Raw genomic sequence first — 25,476 nt, 5'->3', positions numbered from 1 at the left:
TATCGACATTGCTTTGCTCCATGTCACGCCATTAGTCTTAGGGCAAACCGTCTTATCCAGAAGCAGAAGCGACTCTGAGACTACTCCGTGTAGAGCCGTGGGAAGAAGAAGGGAAAGTATTTTCATTATCAACAGCCACATCTGCATAGAAGATCCGCACTCCAGGCTATGTACATCCGCGTCAGTCAGACAGAGGGGAGAGTTGCGTATATTAATGGCATCGAGGCGTTGCCGCGTCATATGCCGTTGGTTAACCAGCGTATACATGGCCAGCCGGGCATCGGGGTCGAGCAGTGCTTAGCGTACTGAACGCCAGACTACGAGCCGAACTATAGTAGGTTGACGGCCTTCCATCATTATCCGGTTATGTTCTAATCGGCCTGTAAATATCACACGCAATAGGGACTCAGGTGTTCGGGAGATCTGCTTGTATGTAACTGTAGCGATGATTTCGACTATCTGATCATGCCCTCAGGAGCGTCCCAAATCTCCATATGCCACTGAGTGACCACGTCCTGCAGTCGAACAACTGCTGTGATTCCCGCACGGGGAGGAACTTCATTATTACTTCCGCCACGGCCTGTCTGGGCATGTGATACTACTTATATGTGCAATGTCTGTGACTCTCGGCGTGCTATGCAATTCGTCAGTAATACATTGTGCAGCTGCAGTCTAGTCGTATTCGCAATTCCCGTCATACACTCATACGCTTATAGTTGTTGGTGACTTCAGTTTATCCTCAATATGTTGGCGAAAAAAAAGCTTTAATTACGGAGGTACGCATGAAACATCATCAGAAATTGTGCTAAAAGCATTCTCTGAAAATCATGAGTTAATAACGAGCATCAAAACGGATACAGGGCTTAGTGAACACAGCGTTGTCGTAGAGACATTCAATATTCTAACCCCCAAATCCTCCAAAAATAAACGAAAAATATAACTATTCAAACAAGCTGATAAAAATTCACTTGACGCCTTCCTAAGAGACAATTTCCACTCCATCCAAATTAACAACATAAGTGTAGACCAGATGTGGCTTGGATTCAAAGAAATAGTATCGGCAGCAATTAAGAGATTTATACCAAACAAATTAACAAACGACGGAGCTGATCCTCATTGGTACACAAAATGTGTCAGAACACTGTTGCATAAACAACGAAACTAGCATGCCAAATTTAAACAGACACAAAATCCCCAAAATTGGCGATCTTTTACTGAAGATCGAAATTTAACGCTGATTTCAATGCGAGATGCTTATAATAGTTTCCACAATGAAACTTCGTCTCGAAACATGGCAGAAAATCCAAAGAGATTCTGGCCGTATGTGAAGTATGCTAGCGGCAAGACATAATCAATGCTTTCTCTGCGCGATAGCAATGGAGATACGAGTATCGAAGACAATGCTGCCAAAGTAGACTTACTGAACACAGCCCTCCAACAAGCCTTCAAAAAAGAAGACGAAGTAAATATTCCAGGATTCAAATCAAGAACAGATGCCAACATGAGTAAAGTAGAAGTAAATATCCTCGGAGTAGCGAAGAAACTTAAATCACTTCTTAAAAGCAAGTCTTTTGGTCCAGACTATATACCAATTAGGTTCCTTTCAGAGTATGCTGAAGAAATAGCTCCATACTTAACAATCACATACAACCGTTCGCTCGACGAAAGATCCGTATCCAAAGACTGGAAAGTAGGACGGATCACACCAATATTCAAGAAGGGTAATTCACTAAATTACAGGCCAATATCATTAACGTCGATATGCAGCAGGATTTTGGAACATATATTGTTCTCGAGCATTACGAATTACCTCGAAAAAAAAATTGTCTATTGACACACGGTCAACATGGATTTAGAAAACATCGTTCTGGTGAAACACAACTAGCTCTTTACTAGTGTTGAGTGCTATTGACAAGGCATTGCAGATTGATTCCGTATTTCTGGATTTACCCGGAAGGCTTTTGTCACTATACCACACAAGCGGCTTGTAGTGAAATTGCGTACTTATGGAATATCGTCTCAGTTATGTGACTGGGTTCGTCATTTCCTGTCAGAGAGGCCTCAGTTTGCAGTAACTGACAGAAAGTCATAGAGTAAAACAGAAGTGATTTTCTGGCGTTCCCCAAGGTAGTGTTATAGGCCCTTTGCTGTCCCTTACCTATACAAACGATTTGGGAGGCAATTTGAGGAGCCGCCTTTGTTGTTTGCAGATGACGCTGTCGTTTATCGACTAATAAAGTCATCAGAAGATCAAAACAAATTGCAAAACGATGTAGGAAAGATATGTGTATGGTGCGAAAATTAGCAATTGACCCTAAATAACGAAAAGTGTGACGTCATCCACATGAGTGCTAAAAGGAATCCGTTAAACTTCGGTTACACGATAAATCAGTCAAATCTAAAAGCCGTAAATTCAACTAAATACCTAGGAATTACAATTACTAACAACATAAATTGGAAGGAACACGTAGAAAATGTCGTGTGGAAGGCTAACCAAAGGCTACGTTTTATTGGCAGGACACTTCGAAAATGTAACAAAGGTACTAGGGAGACAGCCTACACTACGCTTGTCCATCCTCTTTTACGACACTTCCGCGCGATTTCGGATCCTTACCACATAGGACTGACCGAGTACATCGAAAAAGGGCATCACGTTTTCTATTATCGCAAAATATAGGACAGAGTGTCACTGAAATGATACAGGATTTGGGCTGGACATCAATAAAAGAAAGGCGTTTTTCGTTGCAGAGGAATCTTCTCACTAAATGCCCATCACCAACTTTCTCCTCCGAATGCGAAAATATTTTATTATCACCGACCTATATAGTGAGCAACGATCACCATGATAAAACAAGGGAAATCAGAGCTCTACAGAAAGATATAGGTGTTCGTTCTTTCCGCGAGCTTTACGAGATTGGAACAATAGGGAATTGTGAAGGTGGTTCGATGAAGCCTCTGCCAGGCGCTTAAATATGATTTGCTGACTATCCATGTAGATGTAGATGAAGATAAACTGACGAAAAAAGTACAGCAGCAAAAAATTAGTCTAGAGTAATGGAAATGGAAATGAGCGTTTGGCGTCGTTTGCCGGGAGGCCCCTTGCGGGGCAGGTCCGGCCGCCTTGGTGCAGGTCTTATTACATTCCACGCCACATTGGGCGACCTGCGCGCCGAATGGGGAAGATATGATGATTAAGACAGCACAACACCCAGTCCCTGAACGGAGAAAATCCCCTACGCAGCCGGGAATCGAACCCGGGCCCGTAGGACGGCAATCCGTCATGCTGACCATTCAGGTATCGGGGCGGACAGAGTAGAGTAATGAAATTTCGGGAATGCATTTGTCTACATAAAATATTTAAATGAGTAACACTGAAAGACCACAGTTTAAAGTATGCTCGCGATAAGCCATTGCAAACGTGAAATGCTTGTACCTCAACAATTTCAGCTCTAATTTTTTTCTGGGTCCGTTTAAAATATACATTTTGTACAGTTGGTTTCATTTTATAGACTAAAATAAGTAATTATGAAATTCTTTATAGTAATGAATTGTTAGATGATCGCTCAATAATTAACATGCAAAATAGCAACAACACTATACAGTTATAGAGAGGAATACAGTGAGCAAATCACATCCATGTATTCTGGTGGTCACGAGCTGCTACAAACTGCTGTATTGACTTGCTGATATTTTCATAATGATGCCCAACAGTTGGCAAAAAAATGGCTCTAAGCACTATAGGACTTAACATCTGAGGTCATCAGTCCCCTAGTCTTAGAACTACTTAAACCTAACTAACCTAAGGACATCACACACATCCATGCCCGACGCAGGATTCGAACCTGCGACCGTAGCAACAGCGCGGTTCCTGACTGAAGCGCCTAGAACTGCTCGGCCACAGCGGCCGGCCAACAGTTGGCAGCACTTGCGCATGATGAAAAGCCTGAACATTCACAAATATGTAGCTCACGGTCCCACTGGGAAAGAATTCTTCTGTTGCAGCTAAGACAAAGTAAAAGTTAATGTAACAATTGTACCAAGACGGTCAGAAAGGGTTAATAACTGATGTTACCTCCAAAATATTGAATTCACGCGTGCAACGTGTATGCATTGCGTTGTACATGTGCCGGGTGTCACTTTCATGAGATTGAGGTCCATGCTTGTTGCACTTGGTCTGTCACTGCAGGTACTATTATATTTATTTGTGGATGACACTGGAGTTGTTGTGTAATGATGACCAATATGTGCTCGACTGGAGAGATCTGGTGATCGTGTAAGCCAAGGTAACATGTCGACACTCTGTAGAGGACGTTGAGTTACAACAGTTGTATGCCGGCGAGCGTTATCCAATTAGAAAACACCCTCTGAAATGCTGTTTATGACAGCAGCGTAACAGGTCGATTCACCAGATTGATGTACAAATTTGCAGTCAGGCTGCATGGGATAACCACGAGAGTGCTCCTACTGCCATACGAAATTGCGCTGCAGACCATAATTGCAGGTGTAGGTCCAGTGCATCTAGCACACAGACGGATTTGTTGCAGGCCCTCAGCTGGCCTCCCAACCTACACAGACCATCACTGGCACCAAGGCAAAAATCAGCAGACCCCCTGCCCGCCAACACCATTGAAATCGCAAACGGTGGTGGTCTGGGCTCAGTGCTAAATGTTGTTCAAATTACTGCCGCAAATGCAGTACTATGTGCCAGACACATAAGCCAAACACGATTGCCTTCCCACTCGATAGTGCCACATGGCCATCCAAAGACAGTCTTCTTGTGACCGGGCATAAGTAGTAGTGCCAACCATTTTGTGGTGCATTTTGTTAGTGTGGGTTGCCTACATCAGGGGCAGGTAAGCACTCAGAGGCAAATGTGTTGTTCTCTCTTGATTTAATGGTCATTCACCTACCGTTCTGCTAACAAGGTTAAGATCCCCAGGGGATAATCCTTCCTTTCGATTGACAGGTCCTTAACCTATTGTTCCCCACCTCTCTCCCCTCCTCCTCCACCCTCCCCCAAGCCCTCAAGAAACCACCAACCTCCCCTCCACTCCCTCGCCGATACAAGCACACTTCTGATATCAGTTTGACTGATGAATTAAAAAAAAGGATCAATTAATTAAATCCACCCTCTGGGAAAAGCCCCGGCCCTCCGCCTCCAGTCCCCCATATGGAAATTAGCGGAAAAAGACACAGTTTATCGGTCATTTGGAGGGGATCCTATTGCAGTGTATGGAATATTGTTTAAACAAATTAGACAATGTGTAGAATATTGTTTATTTAAACAATTTATTGGATTCAAAGCAGTGCATAGAATATAGTTTATTTATTTCTTTAAAGAATTTTTCAGGAAATCGACCCTGATTCCCCCCCAACCCCTCCCACTGCTTCTCCCGACCCCTCACTGTTATAGGTACACTTTCAGGTCTGAGTTATTCAAATAGCCCATTCTCATTCATATCAGTTTGATTGACTACTTGATTAAATTGATCAATTAATTAACCCATCCCCCTCTTGTAACCACCCATACCCCTCTTCTCTTCCCCTCCTCTACTTGGAAATAGGCGGCTAGTTTCAACTACTTTTCTAGGTCGTCCATCCACCCACTTCCACATCCAAAATTCGTGCACGTAGATGATTGTATATAGGAAATGTCTTCAAATGTTTCGAAGGGTAGCGAATAAGACAGGTAAATATTCTTGTACAAAATATTTATTAACTTTTGCATACACATTTACACACAGAAAAGAACTCTTTCCTTATTTTCGTTAGGTGTAGTTTTAACAATGTTCAATTTAATTTTTAACTTGTAACTTAAATCCACATCTGAATCATCTATTTTTTTTCTCCAACCAGTAAATTGACAAATACAGGGAAGGTATACTCTTGAATTCTAATACATATCTCATTTTCTTCCTGTAAGATACTTGTTTTATAGCTTTAACTATTAGCTCAGTTTCTCTCTGCAGTCCTTCTAGGCATGCACGGATTTTAATTTTTTCTCGTATCTCCACCATGATGCTATTGTTAAAGTGTGTACATTGGCAACTCTCCTGCTCCACATTCTTGCTGGATTTCTGTATAAAACTTTAAGTTTACAACTTTTGCAAACGAGTGTCCATTAAATGTAGTTTTTCCATCAGTTTTAAACTCGGCAAATGGCTGTTCCGTTGCTAGATGGACAACATCCACCTCGCGACACTTAGGTAGAGTTTAACCAGCCTTTTTAAGAAGATCGAAATGGGAATAGAGCTTAATAAACACATTTTTGGTGTATCCCTTAATATAGTAAAGGTTCTCGATTGCATCGATTTCGGCCAGTGCTCCAACATGTGACTAGTTTCCATTGTTGTTTATTGTAAATGCCAATATTTTGTATTCTCCCTCCATAATAAGATTTTTCCATACAGTGTGTTTAAATTTGGATGTAAACCTGGCCTGCACATCCGCAATAGCTTCTTGCTTTCACAGTTGCAGTCTATATTCTTCCTTTGTGGCAGTAGTCTTCTCCATATACTCCAATTCCCTTTTCTTTATTTCGATGTCCTCCATTTCCAGTTTTCTTTTCCGTACACTTAATACATTACCTGCACTTAAAGGAGTAATTTCTTTAATGGGGAATGGTTTAAGTCTGTTTGATACATTGGTCCTTTTTCTTAAGACTTGAGGTATAACATTATTTGTAGGAACCAGTCCCAATGCGGCGATATCTATATCAGACGGTATTGTGCAGAACAGGGTCGTAGACTGAGAAAAATAAGTTTCTCCTGCTTTAACATAACACTTATGTGTAATACTTATATTGTCTTTGTTGGAGCCATAGTTAAGAACCTCCACCTAGTTTATAGGGAGATAGTTAAAACCGTTTGCAGACAGAGCATAACTTATAAGCTCTTCTCGGTGCTGAGAGTCAGGCAGACTTCCTTGCACTCCATTCAATTTTCGGGTGTTCTTATTACCCCAGTAGAACGCTGTTAAACACTACACAGCAACTGTTCTGTAAATTATTAGTTAGCTGACACCACATGGATGCTGGCACAAAGTAAAGTGGTGCACATTGTAAATACTGCTTGTTGGTGTGTAATATACTTATACAGCTTTGCACTGGGTCTTACACACGATCCATTCTGTAGTTGTACATTGTAGCCTCCAGCCTGGTAATGGCATGTTCCTTAGCCAAAGAAGAGGTAAAAGTTTCCCGTAGTAGCATGTCTGGACACTTTATCAAACCTATAAGATGGTTACCGATAACTTTGTTTGCTTTTGGACTTGCGGTTTGACATATAAATTTGTTATATACCTTTAATCTACTGTTGGAGTTCATCCACGTTAAACAGTCTATTCCAGCTGTCTTATCGTTGTCCACAATCACACTGCTACTTCTCCAATGGCTCCTTCCATGTAGAAGTCGTGGGTTGATATTAGGTAGTCGCACATCTCCATTTTCTTATACAACTTCCGGCAAAGTCTTGAGTTATGTCAAATCCGAAAGGTAATAATCGTCTACAAGTAGCTCCTTCAATATTCCAGGCAACTCCTCCATTATAACATCCATTTAACGTCGGCTAATTGCCCTTTATACGTTATAGCCACAGGATTTTTATATTTCTTCGAAATGGTTTCCAGTGCTTCCTAGCCGATTTTATCCAATATTGCTCTTGCTGTCACACTGACGCTTCCTTGTAAGAGAAACGGTAGCTTCGCCCTGACACCACGTCTTACAGTGACGAACGTGGAAAATTTACATTGTAGATAATAGTTAAATGAACCACACATCTCTTTCTTTAACATTACAGATCATCCCTTCTCTAACTGCTCCTGACAGTCACATTGTTCACAGATTTTAACTACTATAATGTTATCGCAAAACTGTTATGTAATAGGAGTAAGCACATTTAAATTCTTCTTGCACTGCACGACAATGTTTCGAATTCTGTTTGCATAATTGTTCTGATTTCCCGGTCTGTGCTTAGACACTGCTCTCTTTCCAAATAACAAGAATGCATTTATGACTAATGGTGTTTTCCCGATCATGTACAGACATGATGAAGGCTTTTACCAGTTAGAACAAGAGAGAACGATTACCATTTCTGAAATGTATGTCGAAAGCAGGACGTTACACATGACGGACAGGTTGTCCTGTTAGGATTGCTAGGAGGAATGCGTCCTGTTTTATTCTGTGTTGTTTTCGTAAACAGTTTCTGAAAGCGTTGCAACAGATTTCTATAGCAAGTCGAGAGGGAGATTTGACGGTTATTTACATAGACTTGTGAAATCAGTTGAACACTGACAACCTTTTAGCTCCACCTGTGAGGGTGAGCCACTATGGAAACATGTCGCTGGACCCAGAGATACAAAGGCTATGTGTGAGCCATGGTGGGTATGTAAACACATGTTTCCACAGGAATTTCCCAGGTGTCAAGTACGAAAGAGATGCCATCACTTCATGCTTGCAGGACCTGAATGGACACCTGCGTGGCTTGGCAGCTGACCGCCGCGTCATCGCTTTGTGGGGGCTGCTGGTTCACCCTGACTCCTGGCAGCATGTGCAGTGGCGTTCTGTGCTTTCCAGTGGATGGCGCATACTTCACGGTCGAAAGATTTTTATGAGTGTAATTATGTGTGATAGGGTGTTTCATGACAGAATTCCTTGCACAATCGGAATAAAAAAAAAGAGCCACCGATTTAATTACTTCTTACAAGACCTACATCTTACCAAATAGCAGAGAATGATGAGCAGGAGAAATCCAACTTTTGCAGACTGATATTTTTTTTATAAATAAACAGAATACCCTTGAATTTCCTGCCATGAGATCCTTCCTCTCCACCACAGAGCCACCAATTTCCCTGTAGAGTAGGGGAGGGGGGGGAGGGTAGGGAGAGGTGACGGGTGTTACCAGAGTGGAGGGGTTAAATAATTGATCAATTTAATTGAGTTTTCAATGAAATTGATAAGAGTGAGAGGGAGCTATTTGAATAACTCAGAGCTGAAAGCGTACCTGTACTAGTGATGGGGAGGGCGAGAGGGTTGGAGCTATCCTGAGGGGTTGGGGGAGGAGGAGGGGGCAGGGTGGTACAGTAAGTTAAGGACCTGTCAATCAAAAGGAAGGATCCTCTTAGCAGAACAATAGGTTAATGACCTGTAAATCAAAGGAGAACAATAGGTTTGCTCCTGAGTGTATATCTGCCCCTGATGCACGCAACCCACACTAACAAAATGCACTACAACGTAGTTTGTGCCACTACTTATATATCGTGGTCATCGATGCTAGCAGTTATCTACAGTGGCCACATTCCAGTTTCGTCTTTTTGCAGTATCGCAGAAGGAACATCCAGTTCTCATGGCCCTACTACACGACCACGTTCAAAGTCACTGACGTGCTGATTATGGCGTCTTTGTCACGTTGACTAACGTCAATTCACCAAGTGCAACTACAAGGGTGCCTGACGCTACAGCATGTGTTTAAAGCAAACCTGATTTTCATCCTCAGAGAGGCGCTACTGGCGCGACTGGCGCGAAATTTGAACAGACATCATCTTTCAGATGTAGAAATACACCGGCCAACTTTCGTTTATGACGCACAACTCCTTCTTGGTGCCGGCCGCGGTGGTCTAGCGGTTCTGGCGCTGCAGTCCGGAACCGCGGGACTGCTACGGTCGCAGGTTCGAATCCTGCCTCGGGCATGGGTGTGTGTGATGTCCCTAGGTTAGTTAGGTTTAAGTAGTTCTAAGTTCTAGGGGACTTATGACCTAAGATGTTGAGTCCCATAGTGCTCAGAGCCATTTGAACCAATCCTTCTTGGTGTTGCGATTTTTTCCCCTCACTATAGCAATATGTGTTCCGTCAGACACGCATGCATATCCGAAGGGCACTGCATTCTACACTGAAAAATAAAGACACAGCAAATAATCTTACATGCCTAGAGACGCCGCAACAATAATAGAATTATAGCTATCGTGAGTGCAGGACATGGACATTCAGTGACATTTGAAGGTTTGTGTCGGTCTTGATGGCGTGCACGGATAACTGAAGTGGTTATGGTGACCGCTCGCATAAAGCGGGAAATCCGCGTTCGACTCCCTGTCCTGCACAAAGTTCCATTTGTCACCAATAAATTGTACAGCTGCGGTCTAATCGTACTCGCTGTTCCGAATACATTTCTTCTATTTCGTGTAGCATACGTCTGAAGGACATTTAATAGTAGTCCAATGAAATTGCTAGGAGGCTGCAGAAACAGCGCAGCCTACAAACTTTCGAAGACACACAACGTTTTCGTCATTCGTTCTTGACGGTTCTGTTCTGCGGTATGATAAGTGAGGGGGCTGCCATGAAACATACTGAGAAATATGGTACAAGTGCAACCAGGGTTTGTATCAATGAAATTAATAAGAGAATTGCGAACCACATGTTCTCTGAAAACGAGCGGCGAAAATCGAATAATATTGCAATAATTTGGGAGCGAGACAAGCCATGTTTGAAACGCATTGTTAATGCTAGAACCTTGTCATTATGTCTTGTAGTGTGGGAACTAAAGGTTTCGAATCACGTGGGCCAGTGTTTCCTGTCCGGTATATTGAAATGGATAGAGAAGTTTCACCCAACGTTCTCCTGCCTTTTGACAGCATAAAGATAATCTGTAAAGGAAGTCTGATAGTGGTGTACTCCCAACGTGGTTACTGTATCATCGGTTCTGATGGTCTGTGTTCCGGCGTAGCGACATGCACCGGCACGACGATGAAAAACGAAAGAGCAGAGAGGCTTGTGAGACGACGTCAGCCATTAGTACGCTCTCTGTGACGGCTCCAAGACAGGAGCGGCATCTGTGTGAAGAGAGTATAAGCACCATGCCGCCAAGCCACGGTCGGATTGCAACACTAGCCGTCCTAGAAACGCTCCAGCAGTGACTTACGAACTGAATTGTTTTCCTTGCACTAGAATTGCATATACCGAAGGACATTGATTATTTGCTTGCGACACACCTTTGTGAATACGCAAAGCTAAGTACTGTCAATTTAACTTACTGTAATAAACTCCATTAATACGATTTGCTTGAACTGTTGTCTAGCGGTCCGAGAAGAAAGCTTCCTAGGCACCCTATATTAGACGAGTGGGTAGGATACTACAGTCTTCCTTACCCTCTCCCAAGGTGGCTTCCGCCAGCTCCCCCTCCCTGATGATGTCCTCCTCCCCTGCATATACCCCTCCTATCAACTTTGATGCTCCCCCCCCCCCCGCCTCCTGTGTCCTTTCCTTTAGGCACCCTCCCTCCCCCCCATTCCCTTCCCTTCTCTTTCCTTTCCCCCCTCCCTCCTACCCTCTCCTCCGGGCTTCCCCTCCCCCTTCCTCCCTCCCCCTCTCTCCTTTGCCCATGGCATCTCTGCTCTCCCCTCTCCCATCTCCCCTTCCTCCTCCTTCACCTCCACTCTTGGCAGGTCCCCGGACTCGTACACGCTGAGTGAACATTCGCGCGCCGGAGGTCGTCGCCATCAGTGTATCGTGTGTGCCGTCGTGTTTAGTGTTCAGTGTTGCCGTCGTACTCCATCGTTCACCTGTGCCATCGCCATCTTCAGTGTTCGTGCGTCGTGACAACAGTTTGTAGTGAATTATCGTCGAGTGTGAACGGCTCCGTGTTTGTCTTTATGTGTCTCCTTTTTATTAACCACCGTTATGTCGCATTGTGTATTCTTTCTGTTTTTTCTTATCTCCTCTACGGCTGAAGAGCGGCGTACCATGCTGCTGACAGCCTGCCTGTTTTTGTACGGGTTTTAAAATAACAATAAAGGGAAAAAAAAGATACTACAGTCTGTGTAATCAGCTGTATGCTCTGGATCTTAATAATCAGAGATTAACATCGAATCCTTAGTATCTATTTGCACTTCATTCCCTCATCACATCAAATAAGATTACACATGCTTTGATGCCTCTTGTAGCAGTGATAAAGTAGCATAACCTTCGCCTTACAGCACAATAGTTACTTCGTGAGAGCCATTTCCCATGCTGTACAAACAGTTGCGAAACAGTAAAATCATTTTCATTATTCAAATAGATGGTTTTCTCATATTAACAGAATATTCCGTCGGTTCTTGGTAGAACAACATTATAATAATAAATGAAAAGCACCAGTTTGCTTTTGTTCTACAATGTTTTGTAGAACAAAAGCAAGATGGTTTTCTATTTCCAGAAAGTAATTTCCCCTCGAGAACTTCGTACCAGCAGTTGTTATACCACGTCCTATACAATGTTCTGTGGAAATACTGTACTAACAGTTCTTTATAGCCAACTCTGTCTCGAAATATGGCAGAAAATGTAAAGAAGTTCTGATCATATGTAAAGTGCATGGTGGTCATAGTTAAACCTCCGCAGCTTGAGAGGGCCCCCAAGAAAAACGAGACATCATAGGACAATGAAACTTTGTGGAAATATTTGTAAGAACGTCTGGAAGAGAAATAATGAATAAAGCATTGAAAGAAGCACATGAGAGGGGTAACATTTGTCAACTGCGTACCGTGTTTACGTTCCGGGTTACAAACTGTGCTTAATGTGACGAGCATCTGAATCCGTGACGGCCTCGATATCATTTCACAATTGTTCGCAGCGCTCTTCGAACGATGGACCATGGAATGTTTAGCAGTCGTGATAAAGCTCTCGAACTGCTTGAAGGTTACACACTGCGTCCATCTCTCCAAGCCATGGCCACAGTAACTACTTCAACGGTAACTGGTGCAACTGGCCGTCGATCTTCCCAGGAGGAATTCCAAAAACGACTGTTACTTCGAACTTCCGAACCATACTTTTCAACCACAGTGCGGAAAGCGGACTTCTCCGTATTTCTTTAATGTGTCATTACTCGTGAAAAGCGGCAGCACTGTTGCTCTTGTTTTGTTGCACGTTTACGAGAAAAGCCACGCTCACCTTGTCCATGTTGACTGCAACTGTAATGCACAGTGACACGTGTGTTTCAACCTTACGTCGGCGTACCAGTACCAGTGGCTAACGGCAAGTCATGACACTAACACCACCAACAAACGCAAATGCTGCAGCTCGCAGATTGAACATCACTCCTATAGTGTTGCGTACCTATACAGCAAATAGTTCTGCGTCAACATTGGCTCAAGTAGTGAAAGTGTAATTGTAAACACCCCGTACACCAGTAACAAGACACTGTCAATAACTTTACGATGCTCCACTAAAGCGGAGTTGCTGAAGAGAGTTTTCCGAAATTCCTTGACCAAAGAAGACGAAGTCAGTTTTCCAGAATTTGAATCAAGAAAAGATGCTAATATGAGTAATTTAGAAGTAGATGTCCGCGGTGTAGTGAAATAGCATTTATTAAAGGCAGGGATACCAGGTTACGTTTCTGTGAGAGCACGCTGATAAAATAGTACCTTACTTAGCAGCAACATACAACGAAGAAAGTTCCGTACCTAAAAACTATATCACCGACGTAGATTTCCAGTAGGATTATGGAGCACATATTGTTTTCGAACACTATGAATCACATCTAAGGTAAACGCCCTACTGACACACAGTACGGATTCAGAATATATTGTTTTTGTAAAACACAGTTAGCGCTTTATTCGGACGAAGTAATGAGGATCTCAGATTCATTCCGTATCTCTAGATTTCCAGAAGGTTTGATACTGTTCCTCCGAAAAGACTACTAATAAAATAGCGTGCTTATGGAGTAACGTTTTGGTTGTGCGACTGTATTCGTGATTTCCTACCAGAAGGGTCACAGTATGCTACAATCGACAGAAAGTCATTGAGTTAAGCAGAAGTAATATCTGGCGATTACAGGACCTCTGTTGCTCTTAATCTGTATACATGATTTAGGAGACAATTTGAGCAGCTCTCTCAGATTATCTGCAAATGATGCTGTCATTTACCGTCTAAACTCTGAAGATGATGCTGTCATTTACCATCCAAACTCATCAGAAGATCAAATGCAACTTCAAAATGATTTAACTCGACATCTCTTTGATGAAAAAAGTAACACTTGACTCTGAATAAGGATAAGTGTGAGGTCATCCACATGAGTGCAAAAAGAAATGTGTTAAATTGCAATCACGAACAGCTTAAATTGGAACGATAACTTAGATAATGCTGTAATGATGTCCGGCCGGAGAGGACGAGCGGTTCTAGGCGCTACAGTCTGGAACCGTGCGACCGCTACTGTCGCAGGTTCGAATCCTGCCTTGCGCATGGATGTGTGTGATGTCCTTAGGTTAGTTAGGTTTAAATAGTTCTAAGTTCTAGGGGACTGATGACCTCAGAAGTTAAGTCCCATTAAGTCCCTTAGAACAACCAAAAGGTCTACTATAGACACTGCTTACACTACGACTGTCCGTCCTCTTTAAAGTACTGCTGCACGGCACGGAATCCTTACCAGATAGGATTGTCTGAGCCCATCGAAAAGGTCCAAAGAATGGTAGCTCGTTTCACATTATCGCGAAATGGGGGAGAGAGTCTCACAGATATAATAAGAGAATTGAGAGGCAATTTTTAAAACAAAAGCGTGTTTCATTGCGGCGAGATCATATCACACAATATCAATCACTGACTTTTATCGCTGAATGCAAAAATACACTGAGGAGACGAAAGTCATGAATAGCGATATGCACTTATGTAGATGGTGGTAGTATCGCGTACAGAATTTATAGAAGGGCAGTGCATTGGCGGAACTGTCTTTTGTACTCAGGTGATCACGACGAAGGTTTCCGACGTAATTATGGCCGCACGCCGTTAATTTACAGACTCTGAACGCGGAATTGTAGATGGAACTAGACGCGTGGGACATTCGATTTCGGAAATAGAGAATTCAGTATTCCAAGACCCACAGTGTCAAGAGTGTGCCGAGAATGCCAAATTTCAGGCATTCCCTATCACCAAGGACAACGAAGCGGCCGACGGCCTCCACTTGACGACGGAGAGCAGCTGAGTTTACGTAGAATTGCCAGCGCTAGCCGACAAGCAACACCGCGTCAATACCGCAACAACGGCCGAGCTCGCGAAAGAGCTTCCTGACGACATCCGAGAAGCTCACCGTTTTACAGATAAGGCAAGTCTGGAGTCGAAGTGGAAGACGTCGACGCCTCACCTGCGCGGATGGATGCCAGATGTTGAAGAACTACCACCTGGACACAATGAAAGCTGGATGGTGTGGAAATCTTTAAACAGATTATGATCAGGAGTTGGACGATCCAGGGACAACCTGAAGAGATGGGGCTTCATAACAGAAGACACGTACTGTGATTGTCGACAAGGACTGATGTGTATGGCTACTGTAAATTTGTATGTTTCTGACTCGAGAATAAAACCGCAGAAATCAGTGTGGGACATACTACGAACGTATCCGTTACAAGAGTGCGACGAAATTTGATGTTAATGGACTATTCCAGCAGGCGACTGACACAAGTGTCTTTGTTAACAGCACAGCATCGCCTGAAAAGCGAGTCCTGGGCTCGTGGCCATATCGGTGAAACCTAGACGACTGGAAAACCGTAGTCTGGTCAGATGAGTACCAGTTTCAGTTGGTAAGAGCTGATGGTAGGGATCGAGTGTGGCGCAGACCCCACGAAGCCATGGACCCGTGTCAACAAGGCACTGTGGAAGCTAGTAGTGGCTCCATAATGGTGTGGGCTATGTTTACAACGAATGGAATGAGTCCTCTGGTTAAAATGAACCGATCAATGACTGGAAAAGCTTATGTCCCAGCTACTTGGAGGCCATTTCCAGCCATTCATGGATTTCTTGTCCTCAGACAACGATGGAATTTTTGTGGATGACAATGCGCCATGTCATCAGGCCACAGTTACTCGCGATTGCTTTGAACAACATCCTTGACGCTTCGAGTGAGTGGTTTAGCACCCAGATCGCCCGACATGAGTTCCATCGAGCATTTATGGGACATAATCGAGAGGTCAATTCGTGCAGAAAATCTACACCATTAACACTTTCACAGTTATATACACAAAATATCCACTTTATATATTTTCGGGGTGTTGTTTACTAATACATATATATATAAAGTAATTTTAAAGCTGTAAACCCTACCCTTCGGTCACCTGTTCATCCGGAATCCAGAAGACGCATGCTCTGGTCTACAGTACTATCAGACATTTTATAATTTACAATTCGAGACTAGACTACACAGCACAGCACTACACGACACTACACTACGCTCCTGTACTTAGAATGAAACTATATTACCTCTCTTATTTGGATAGTTGCAGCCTGTCAAGCTGCCGGCCGGTGTGGACGAGCGGTTCTAGGCGCTTCAGTCTGGAACCGCGCGACCACTACGGTCGCAGGTTCGAATCCTGCTTCGGGCATGGATGTGTGTGATGTCCTTAGCTTAGTTAGATTTAAGTAGTTCTAAGTTCTAGGGGGCTGGTGACCTCAGATGTTAAGTCCCATAGTGTTCAGACCCATTTGAACCTGTCAAGCTGAGGTACAACTCAGGATTAACAGGAGCTGTGCTATCATGGCACACAAGATTGAAAAAATTGGAAGATGGCTTTCAGGGTCTCGGGAAGTCTTTCGTGGTCGTCCCCGATACTGTCTCGCCGCTGCCTGCGGAACGTTTTTGTAGATCGATCTCCCTTGGAGCGCCTCGTTTCAATGATGTGTGGCCTCTTTTTGCTTGTCTCTCAGCCATGCAGGCTTGTAGCTCGTAAGATGATATTTTGGCTGTCATAAAATCCAACTTGTTCCAAAGCTCTTCATTTCTTACTATGTTACAAACAGATGTACAGCGAAACACGTTCCTGTCCTAGTATGTAACATCTTGTCTAACGGCACACTCCCAGACGATGTGAAACGGGCTGACAGTTGTCCACATTCACAAGCACCTGTGGTGCATTGTCATATTTTCAGTAATTAACTGGAATGTGGACCACGTCCCAACAGGTGATATGTAGCTGGCTTACTCGAAAAGAAGTATGACATTTTTACCTTTCTTTTGTGGTTCAAATGGTTCAAATGGCTCTGAGCGCTATGGGACTTAACATCTGAGGTCATCAGTCCCCTAGAACTTAGAACTACTCAAAACTAACTAATCTAAGAACATCACACACATCCATGCCCTTTCTTTTGTGTTAGAAAAGAAGTGCTACATTCTCGTCCTTGTATTCCTGCCATTCTCTATCAACGCATGCCTTTTTTTCGCCGGCTGGTGCGGCCGAGCGGTTCTAGGAGCTTCAGTCTGGAACCGCGCGACCAATACGGTCGCAGGTTCGAATCCTGTCTCGGGCTTGGATGTGTGTGATGTCCTTAGGTCAGTTAGGTTTAAGTAGTTCTAAATTCTAGGGGACTGATGACTTCCCATATTGCTCAGAGCCATTTGAACCAGAGCCTTTAATTCCTTATTTGATGCGACTCTCGCGGTTAGTATCTCATTTAGTTCATCACATTCGCTCTTTTCCAGTCTATACTGTGTACTTCTCTTTCTTACAGATATTAACAGAAGTAGCATGCGTCGTATCACTAGCATGTCTGTGTAGGTATTGTTCTACACGCGCCTCTCGGGTGCAGGTGTACATATGTCTGTGCCGGCCGTAGAGCTTGTGCTATGTTTACCTTTCTGGCTGTATGAGCCCATATACTCGACCCGTAGCCCACAATAACTATTAAGGTTGCCTTGCGGTAGGTTTTTATTGCACTTAGAGGCAGGTGGAAGCTTCTTTGGCGGATTGTTGCTAATTTGTTCAGAATTTTAAGTCTCACTGGCAAACGATTTTTAGGGGTGTTGGTGAGCTATGATATTCGTAGATGTTTATTCCTAGGTACCTAAAAACTTCTTTTATCTTCACACGTTCGTCATTTAATCTGATACTGTGGGTTCTCAATCTTGATAATGTTACTTCTACTAACATACACTGTTTTGAGTGCTGTTATCATTAATTTGTTTCCTCTGCAGCAACCGCTAAGTGTTTCAGGAACTTCCCTGCTGTTTTCCTCTAATTTATTTCTTAACAGATACTATAATTTGCAGATCGTGTGGGAAGTGTTTGTCATATTCCGCACGTGGTTCAGTAAATACGTTGTGCCAGTATCCTAAAACTCTGGACCACAAACGGAGGCCTGCGGGCAGCGCTTGAGCTATGATTTCACAATTTATTTACCCGGTGCATTCGAATTTCATCTGCCTTTCTGTGCAGTAAACTGGTGAACTGTTAGCTGTTATAGAGACATCTGGAACAGTCCATAAGTTCCAGCCTTTTCAACAGGACAGGCCACTGTAATTTATCGAATGTGCCAGCTATATCAATCATTATTACAAGGAACTTGTCGACTGAGATGTTCACAGTATGCCTTGCGTGATTTGTCACATCATCAGGCCCTTCCCTGAAACCGTACTGCAGGCGACTCGTGTCAGTTGGCTGTCTGTGATCCCTCAGGTGCGGCCCAGAAACATTTCCTGTGCTTTGGCTAGGGCATTTAACAAACAAATTGGCCTGCAATGATTCGTTTCACTTGGGTCTTTATCTTCCCTCTTTTTTTTATATAATGATACACTCCTGGAAATGGAAAAAAGAACACATTGACACCTGTGTGTCAGACCCACCATACTTGCTTCGGACACTGCGAGAGGGCTGTACAAGCAATGATCACACGCACGGCACAGCGGACACACCAGGAACCGCGGTGTTGGCCGTCGAATGGCGCTAGCTGCGCAGCATTTGTGCACCGCCGCCGTCAGTGTCAGCCAGTTTGCCATGGCATACGGAGCTCCATCGCAGTCTTTAACACTGGTAGCATGCCGCGACAGCGTGGACGTGAACCGTATGTGCAGTTGACGGACTTCGAGCGAGGGCGTATAGTGGGCATGCGGGAGGCCGGGTGGACGTACCGCCGAATTGCTCAACACGTGGGGCGTGAGGTCTCCACAGTACATCGATGTTGTCGCCAGTGGTCGGCGGAAGGTGCACGTGCTCGTCGACCTGGGACCGGACTGCAGCGACGCACGGTTGCACGCCAAGACCGTAGGATCCTACGCAGTGCCGTAGGGGACCGCACCGCCACTTCCCAGCAAATTAGGGACACTGTTGCTCCTGGGGTATCGGCGAGGACCATTCGCAACCGTCTCCATGAAGCTGGGCTACGGTCTTGCACACCGTTAGGCCGTCTTCCGCTCACGCCCCAACATCGTGCAGCCCGCCTCTCCAGTGGTGTCGCGACAGGTGTGAATGGAGGGACGAATGGAGATGTGTCGTCTTCAGCGATGAGAGTCGCTTCTGCCTTGGTGCCAATGATGGTCGTATGCGTGTTTGGCGCCGTGCAGGTGAGTGCCACAATCAGGACTGCATACGACCGAGGCACACAGGGCCAACACCCGGCATCATGGTGTGGGGAGCGATCTCCTACACTGGCCGTACACCACTGGTGATCGTCGAGGGGACACTGAATAGTGCACGGTACATCCAAACCGTCATCGAACCCATCGTTCTACCATTCCTAGACCGGCAAGGGAACTTGCTGTTCCAACAGGACAATGCACGTCCGCATGTATCCCGTGCCACCCAACGTGCTCTAGAAGGTGTAAGTCAACTACTCTGGCCAGCAAGATCTCCGGATCTGTCCCCCATTGAGCATGTTTGGGACTGGATGAAGCGTCATCTCACGCGGTCTGCACGTCCAGCACGAACGCTGGTCCAACTGAGGCGCCAGGTGGAAATGGCATGGCAAGCCGTTCCACAGGATTACCTCCAGCATCTCTACGATCGTCTCCATGGGAGAATAGCAGCCTGCATTGCTGCGAGAGGTGGATATACACTGTACCAGTGCCGACATTGTGCATGCTCTGTTGCCTGTGTCTATGTGCCTGTGGTTCTGTCAGTGTGATCATGTGATGTATCTGACGCCAGGAATGTGTCAATAAAGTTTCCCCTTCCTGGGACAATGAATTCACGGTGTTCTTATTTCAATTTCCAGGAGTGTATTTCAGATTTTTCAGATTCTGTGGAACCGTCCTTGCAAAACACATTCCTTTAATAGCACTGTTGGATATCATGCAAATAGTGGTCTGCCAGCTGTTGCAACAGTTCTGCCATAATTCTATCTGCCCCAGGTACTTTCCTCTTTTTTAACTTCATTATTGCCAACCTCACTTTTTCCTGGGTAAATGGAATCACGATTATAGCAAATGGAATCACAATTCAAGTAATCGCATGCTGCTCTGGTAATGCAGAGAGTAGGTACTGATAACATTCCGTGTCCTCCATTGTCGTATGGTTCGACAACTGTGTTCTCAGTAGGTACTGTTGTCATTCAGTGCTTGACGTATAACACCCCCCCCCCCCTCCGCTATTTTTACTCTTGCTTGGTGTAACAATTCCTTGTATTGTTGTTTGACCACTCGACAGAAACTCAGTCTCTTTTTGTTGTGTATCCTCTAAGGATCTCTCGTAGTATCTTCTCGCCTGCCTTCCTTTTTGTCTTAAGTAATGTAGGGTGAGAATCGAGGTAATTCCGAAATTTTTTGACTTCTTAACAGATGTTGGGCTCACTCTGTGTTGCGCCGTTTGTAACGCGTGCTCCAGTTCGGTGGCTTAGGCGTCAACATCAAATTCGCTTTCTTGCAGTGGTGGTATCTCGAATTCTGCTAAAAGTTCCCAGTTCGCTTTGCTTAGACTGCATATTCGCTCGGACTGGATGTTAGCGTCCAACAATAGAATGGTTCAATCCGACATGTTAAAACTTACCCAGAAATTATTCACGCAGACAGAAACACCGAAAGAAATACACCGTCAACACTCTAGCTGGCAAGGCGCACTGCAAGTATACTGGTGTCCAAAATTAAAGCAACAAATGGAAATTTTGTAAGGTTTCGTTTATTTTGCCACAAAACAGTGTAAAACAGGTAAAGTAGAAACAATGTAAAGAACACAGAACGTAAACAATTGCAACATGCACAACGGTAGACAAAAATGTTCTTCGTTTTTTCCAGCTTAACGGGTTTGTACACATACTCCGACAACTGGCTAATCTGCTCAGTACAGGTTGTTACCAAGTCTGGCTGCAGTACAGGCCTGACAACGACGGTGCATTCTGTGAATGATGTCATCAGTCTCATTCTGAGGCAATAACGCCCATTCTTCCTGCAGAGCTGCTCGCAAGTCTTGGAGAGGGGTTGGTGGATGCTGACTTGATGCAACCTGTCTCCCCAGCGCATCCCAGACATACTCCGGGCCATTCAAATCGGGAGAGCGAGCACGTCACGTCATACGTGCAGTATCTTCCACTTGTAAGAAAACGTAAACCACCCGTGCTCTGTGAGGTCGAACATTATAGTCCATCAATACGAAGTCTGGGCTCACAGCACCTCGCAACAACCGCACGTGTGGTCCCAAGATCTCGTCGCAATATCTGACAGCAGTTAAACCTTGCCGATTCACTCGTACAATTTCATGAAGAGGTGTTCGAATGGTCAACATAATACCTACCCACACCATTAAGGATCCTCCTCGATATCGGTCTCTTTCCACAATGTTTGGTTCCCAAAATCGTCTTCCACGTTCCCACCAGATTCAAACGCGTCGAGAATCATTCTCAAGACAAAATCGGGACTCACTTGAGAAAAGGACATTGGCCCACTGTTCGACCGCCAAGGTGGCATGTTGACGACTCGACTCTAGACCTCCCTTTCTGTGAAAACAAAGCAGAGGTACACATACAGAAGGTCTGCGACAATAAAGGTTACTCTGCCAGAGCTTTCTGTGCACCATTTGTCTCGGTACAGCACGTTCAGTGGATGCTGGAAGGTCAGATGCCAGTTGCTGTGCAGTACAAAGGCGGTACCGTCGCGCCCTTACGGCCAAATAACGGTCCTCTCATTTTGATATCACACGTGGTCTGCCCTGCCCTAGTCTTCGGGAGACTGTTGTGGTCTATATAAATTGTTGACACGCCTGAGAAAAAAAAAAAAAACAGAACGATTCACACGAAGCCTTCGGGCAACATCAGTCTGCGACTGTTCTGCTTCCATACTTCTTATGCCCTCCACCGTAGAGGCTCTGGTAGTCGTCTTCATTGTGCCATACTGCTCCTCCTGTGATTGTATACACAACGACTGTGGAAGTGGGACTACCCAGCAAACATTACCTCATCTGAATTGGGGCCCTGACGCGTTGACATGGTTGCCCTTTGAACTGGAGTGTCATCTTCCGTGCAGAACACGATTCTACGGACATCTGTTGAGATTTTGTACGATTATACCATGATTTAGCCACAACAAGGGAAATAGTGGTTTGTGACTTTAATTATGGGCACCAGTGTATTTTTAAATAAACGTTGAAGTTACTCATATTTGCCGCACGAAGAACCTCTTATAATAGCGATTTGTACGGCTCTGGAATCAGCGAATAGGCAGACGTAGCCGTGACAATGGGCTGTGATGCCACGTACCTCAAAGTCAAAGTGCACACAGATGAATTTTAAGCACTTATACCATATCAAAAATTTCTCACTTCGTTAATATTTTGAATAACTTGGAGTGGATATCGACAGCTAAACTGTTGCAGATGTAACTGTTACACAAGTGTCTAGCAGAGGAAAGAAAACCAAGGAAGTGTACGACGTTACATTAAAGACGACTTTTATCAATTGGGCTTTTAATTTGTTGGCATTAAATATTTTATAACAACTGCAGTAGCACAGCTCTTAAAGTAATTTCTGAATAATGTATATTTTGCTAACAATGAAACAGTTCCTTGTTTATTCCCTATAATCGTCACAAAAAATGTGAAGTGTGTAATGGATGACGAAAACAAATGTTTTCCTTACACCAAGTGGACCTGATAACAGAAAAATTAATGCATTCAAGCACTTCACAGTAATTACTAGTTTTATTTTAAAAGAACTGGAATGGAATAAGAAATGCTCATGCCCACTGTTCTGTATATTTGTGCTGCGTACCAGGCATACTTGATCAGCTACATAAAATGTGGGGCTGCCAATACAAAAATCACTGAAGAATAACCATCCTGTTCCACCGAAAAACCTGAAACGAGAAAGAGCTGCGAGAAATTACACTTTTCGACATTTGTTTGAAAAATATTTACGTAGAGAGGCTGCAAAATAAATTAAGAACCTCGTCGTCCTCCTACTAAAGACAGAGGTGGCGTTATGTCCAGGCCAGGAGTCTAACAAAATCAATGAAATATTCTCTGCAAATGATTACTTAGACTTGTTGGGATAGGTAAGATGTGTGCATGCTGTGTGCGAACACAGGAGCAGATGGCTGCAGTTCGCGAGCAGCTGAATGCGCTTTCGAGTAAGGCCAGTCTCCTTCAGGCATAGCGCACCCAACGTGGTGGATAGGCCCTCAAAGCAGGGTGAGACGTGGGTGGTAAAACGTTCACGTAGTTCGAGACGGAGAGTCAGTGTGGACACTTGTCGTCTGACCCACCCTTTCAGCCTATGAGTGGACATGTGCCCGCTGCTTCAGCAGGATCTGAGCCACTTAGACAGATAGGTTCAAGACTAGAAATAATGCCAATGTGCAGTTGGTATGTCTGCGAGGGGAGGGGAGGCGGGTGGACCTCATCGGAGATGTGGAAGCGACATTTCCTGCGGCTACCGGGCGTGCCCGATACACTCGTCTGCAGATTTTGGCTCACGTCGGCACCAACGACGTCTGTCGCGTGGGTTCTGAGGTCGTCCTCAGTTCATACACGCGATTGGTAGATGTGGTGTACAGTGCTGGCCCCTCGCGTGAGGTGCCAGCAGAGCTCATAATTTTCAGCGTCGTTTCCAGAGTTGATAGTGGGACTTTGGCTTAGAGCCACTTGTAGGGTCTCAGCCAAAGGCTTCGTCGACTCGTCCTTTGCTGCAGATTTTTCGACCTGCCTTATTGGGTGGAGATTTGTATTACTCCCCTTGATAGGTTAGGAGTGCACTACACAAAGAAAGCAACTACATGGGTGGCAGAGTACTTGTGGAGTGCACATGAGATTTCTTTTAGGCTAGGCGATAGTTTGAGGTAAGCTGATGAACACTCAGCAGTCGATATGCAGCTATGCGAGGCAGACCAAGTTCAGAGTAAAGACACTTCGATGTCAATATTTTATCAGTTAATTGACAAAGGTTTCGTAACGGAGTTCCCAAGTATACCGCCCTCCGGGAAAGTTCTTGCGCTCAAATTGTTCTGGTAGCGAGAGCTGGCTGAAACCTCTAACATTCTGCGTGGTGTCTGTTTTTTTCTAAGTCGTGTCTCCCTAACACTTTCGCGCAACGACGCTCTGAGCGTGTTTTTTAGGGAATTGACTAGTTTGAACCTCGGACCTGTTGCTGGTAAGGAGACGCCAGACCACACATGATATGTAGAGTTCAGAAGAGTTCAGTGAGACTAGCGACGATATAATCAAATACTTAATGATTTCAGCGCCAGCTCCACTGCACTCCCTGTAAAAGAATCTTAATACTAACTAAATTTAGTTGAAGGGGTTCAAGTCTTTCCTATTTTTAGTTAGCTGGTAAAATAACGTCGAAAAAGCAGTTAAGTTTACCGTTGGAATTTTTATTCTACTCACAAAACATTGTTTATAAATTGCGCTATTAAATTGTGCTATTGATGAAAGGAAATATTTTAATACAGGATGATAAAAACCAACTACGTTCAACAAAAATGTGAACGAATATTCCCTGAATGGGTTTCCAAGTTCTACAGTGGATCGAAGGATGACCTATTCCGTATCACATCTATAATCTAGGTTTAAGTTAAGTTTCATAAAAGAGAAAACTATCAAAATGGTCTACAGTGACCCTCAATTATCTTTAATTACTTATTTAACTTGTCGTAAATTACAGTGGCTGATGTGGCTTCTCAATAATTATATAACAGAAAAATCGTCGCGTTTCAGATTTTAACTTCTCGTAGCAAATGTGAATACCGTGAGCTTTAATTGACGATCGACATTAGTATTACGCAAAAAGGGGATGTAACAGGTGAGACTTCCGCAGTTCTGAGTGAAGCCTTATGCGCGCTTATGCCGCATCGAGTGCGTTCATTACCTTGTCGGTGGTTATTCAGAGTCAGGGGGCGGCGGGCGGCGCAGCTCCACACACCTCGCCGTCTCGGAAGCATCTCTTTCTAACTTCTCCTTACTACAATTTACTGAAGTTGGTTTAAGAAAAGCTATCTGGCTGTGTTTTCAACTGACCAATCAGGGTCTCAATGTTAACCTTAAGCTCCGCCTAAAAAAATTTTGTCTGCCCAATGAGAAACGTTATACTTTTCGTGTTGGGGCAATGCTTTTAATGTTTGCTACGTAACAGAGACGCGAAAAAGTCTCACGCTAAAACTTGCAGCTGGTGTGGCCCTTTTAGTGTTATCGTAAGATCTATACTGTTCTTCTGGAGGGCTCTATCTTTTAACATGGGCTGGGGGGGGGGGGGTGGTCTTGGCGGTCGGCTGGCGATGTGGGTGTCCGTCCCTTATCGTAGGGCCTTCTTGCTTTTCACGGTTCTGCTCTTGG

Source organism: Schistocerca cancellata, chromosome 3 (genome assembly GCF_023864275.1).
Source record: "Schistocerca cancellata isolate TAMUIC-IGC-003103 chromosome 3, iqSchCanc2.1, whole genome shotgun sequence".
NCBI classification, from domain to species: Eukaryota; Metazoa; Arthropoda; class Insecta; order Orthoptera; family Acrididae; genus Schistocerca; species Schistocerca cancellata.
Note: the sequence above shows the minus strand (reverse complement) of the source record.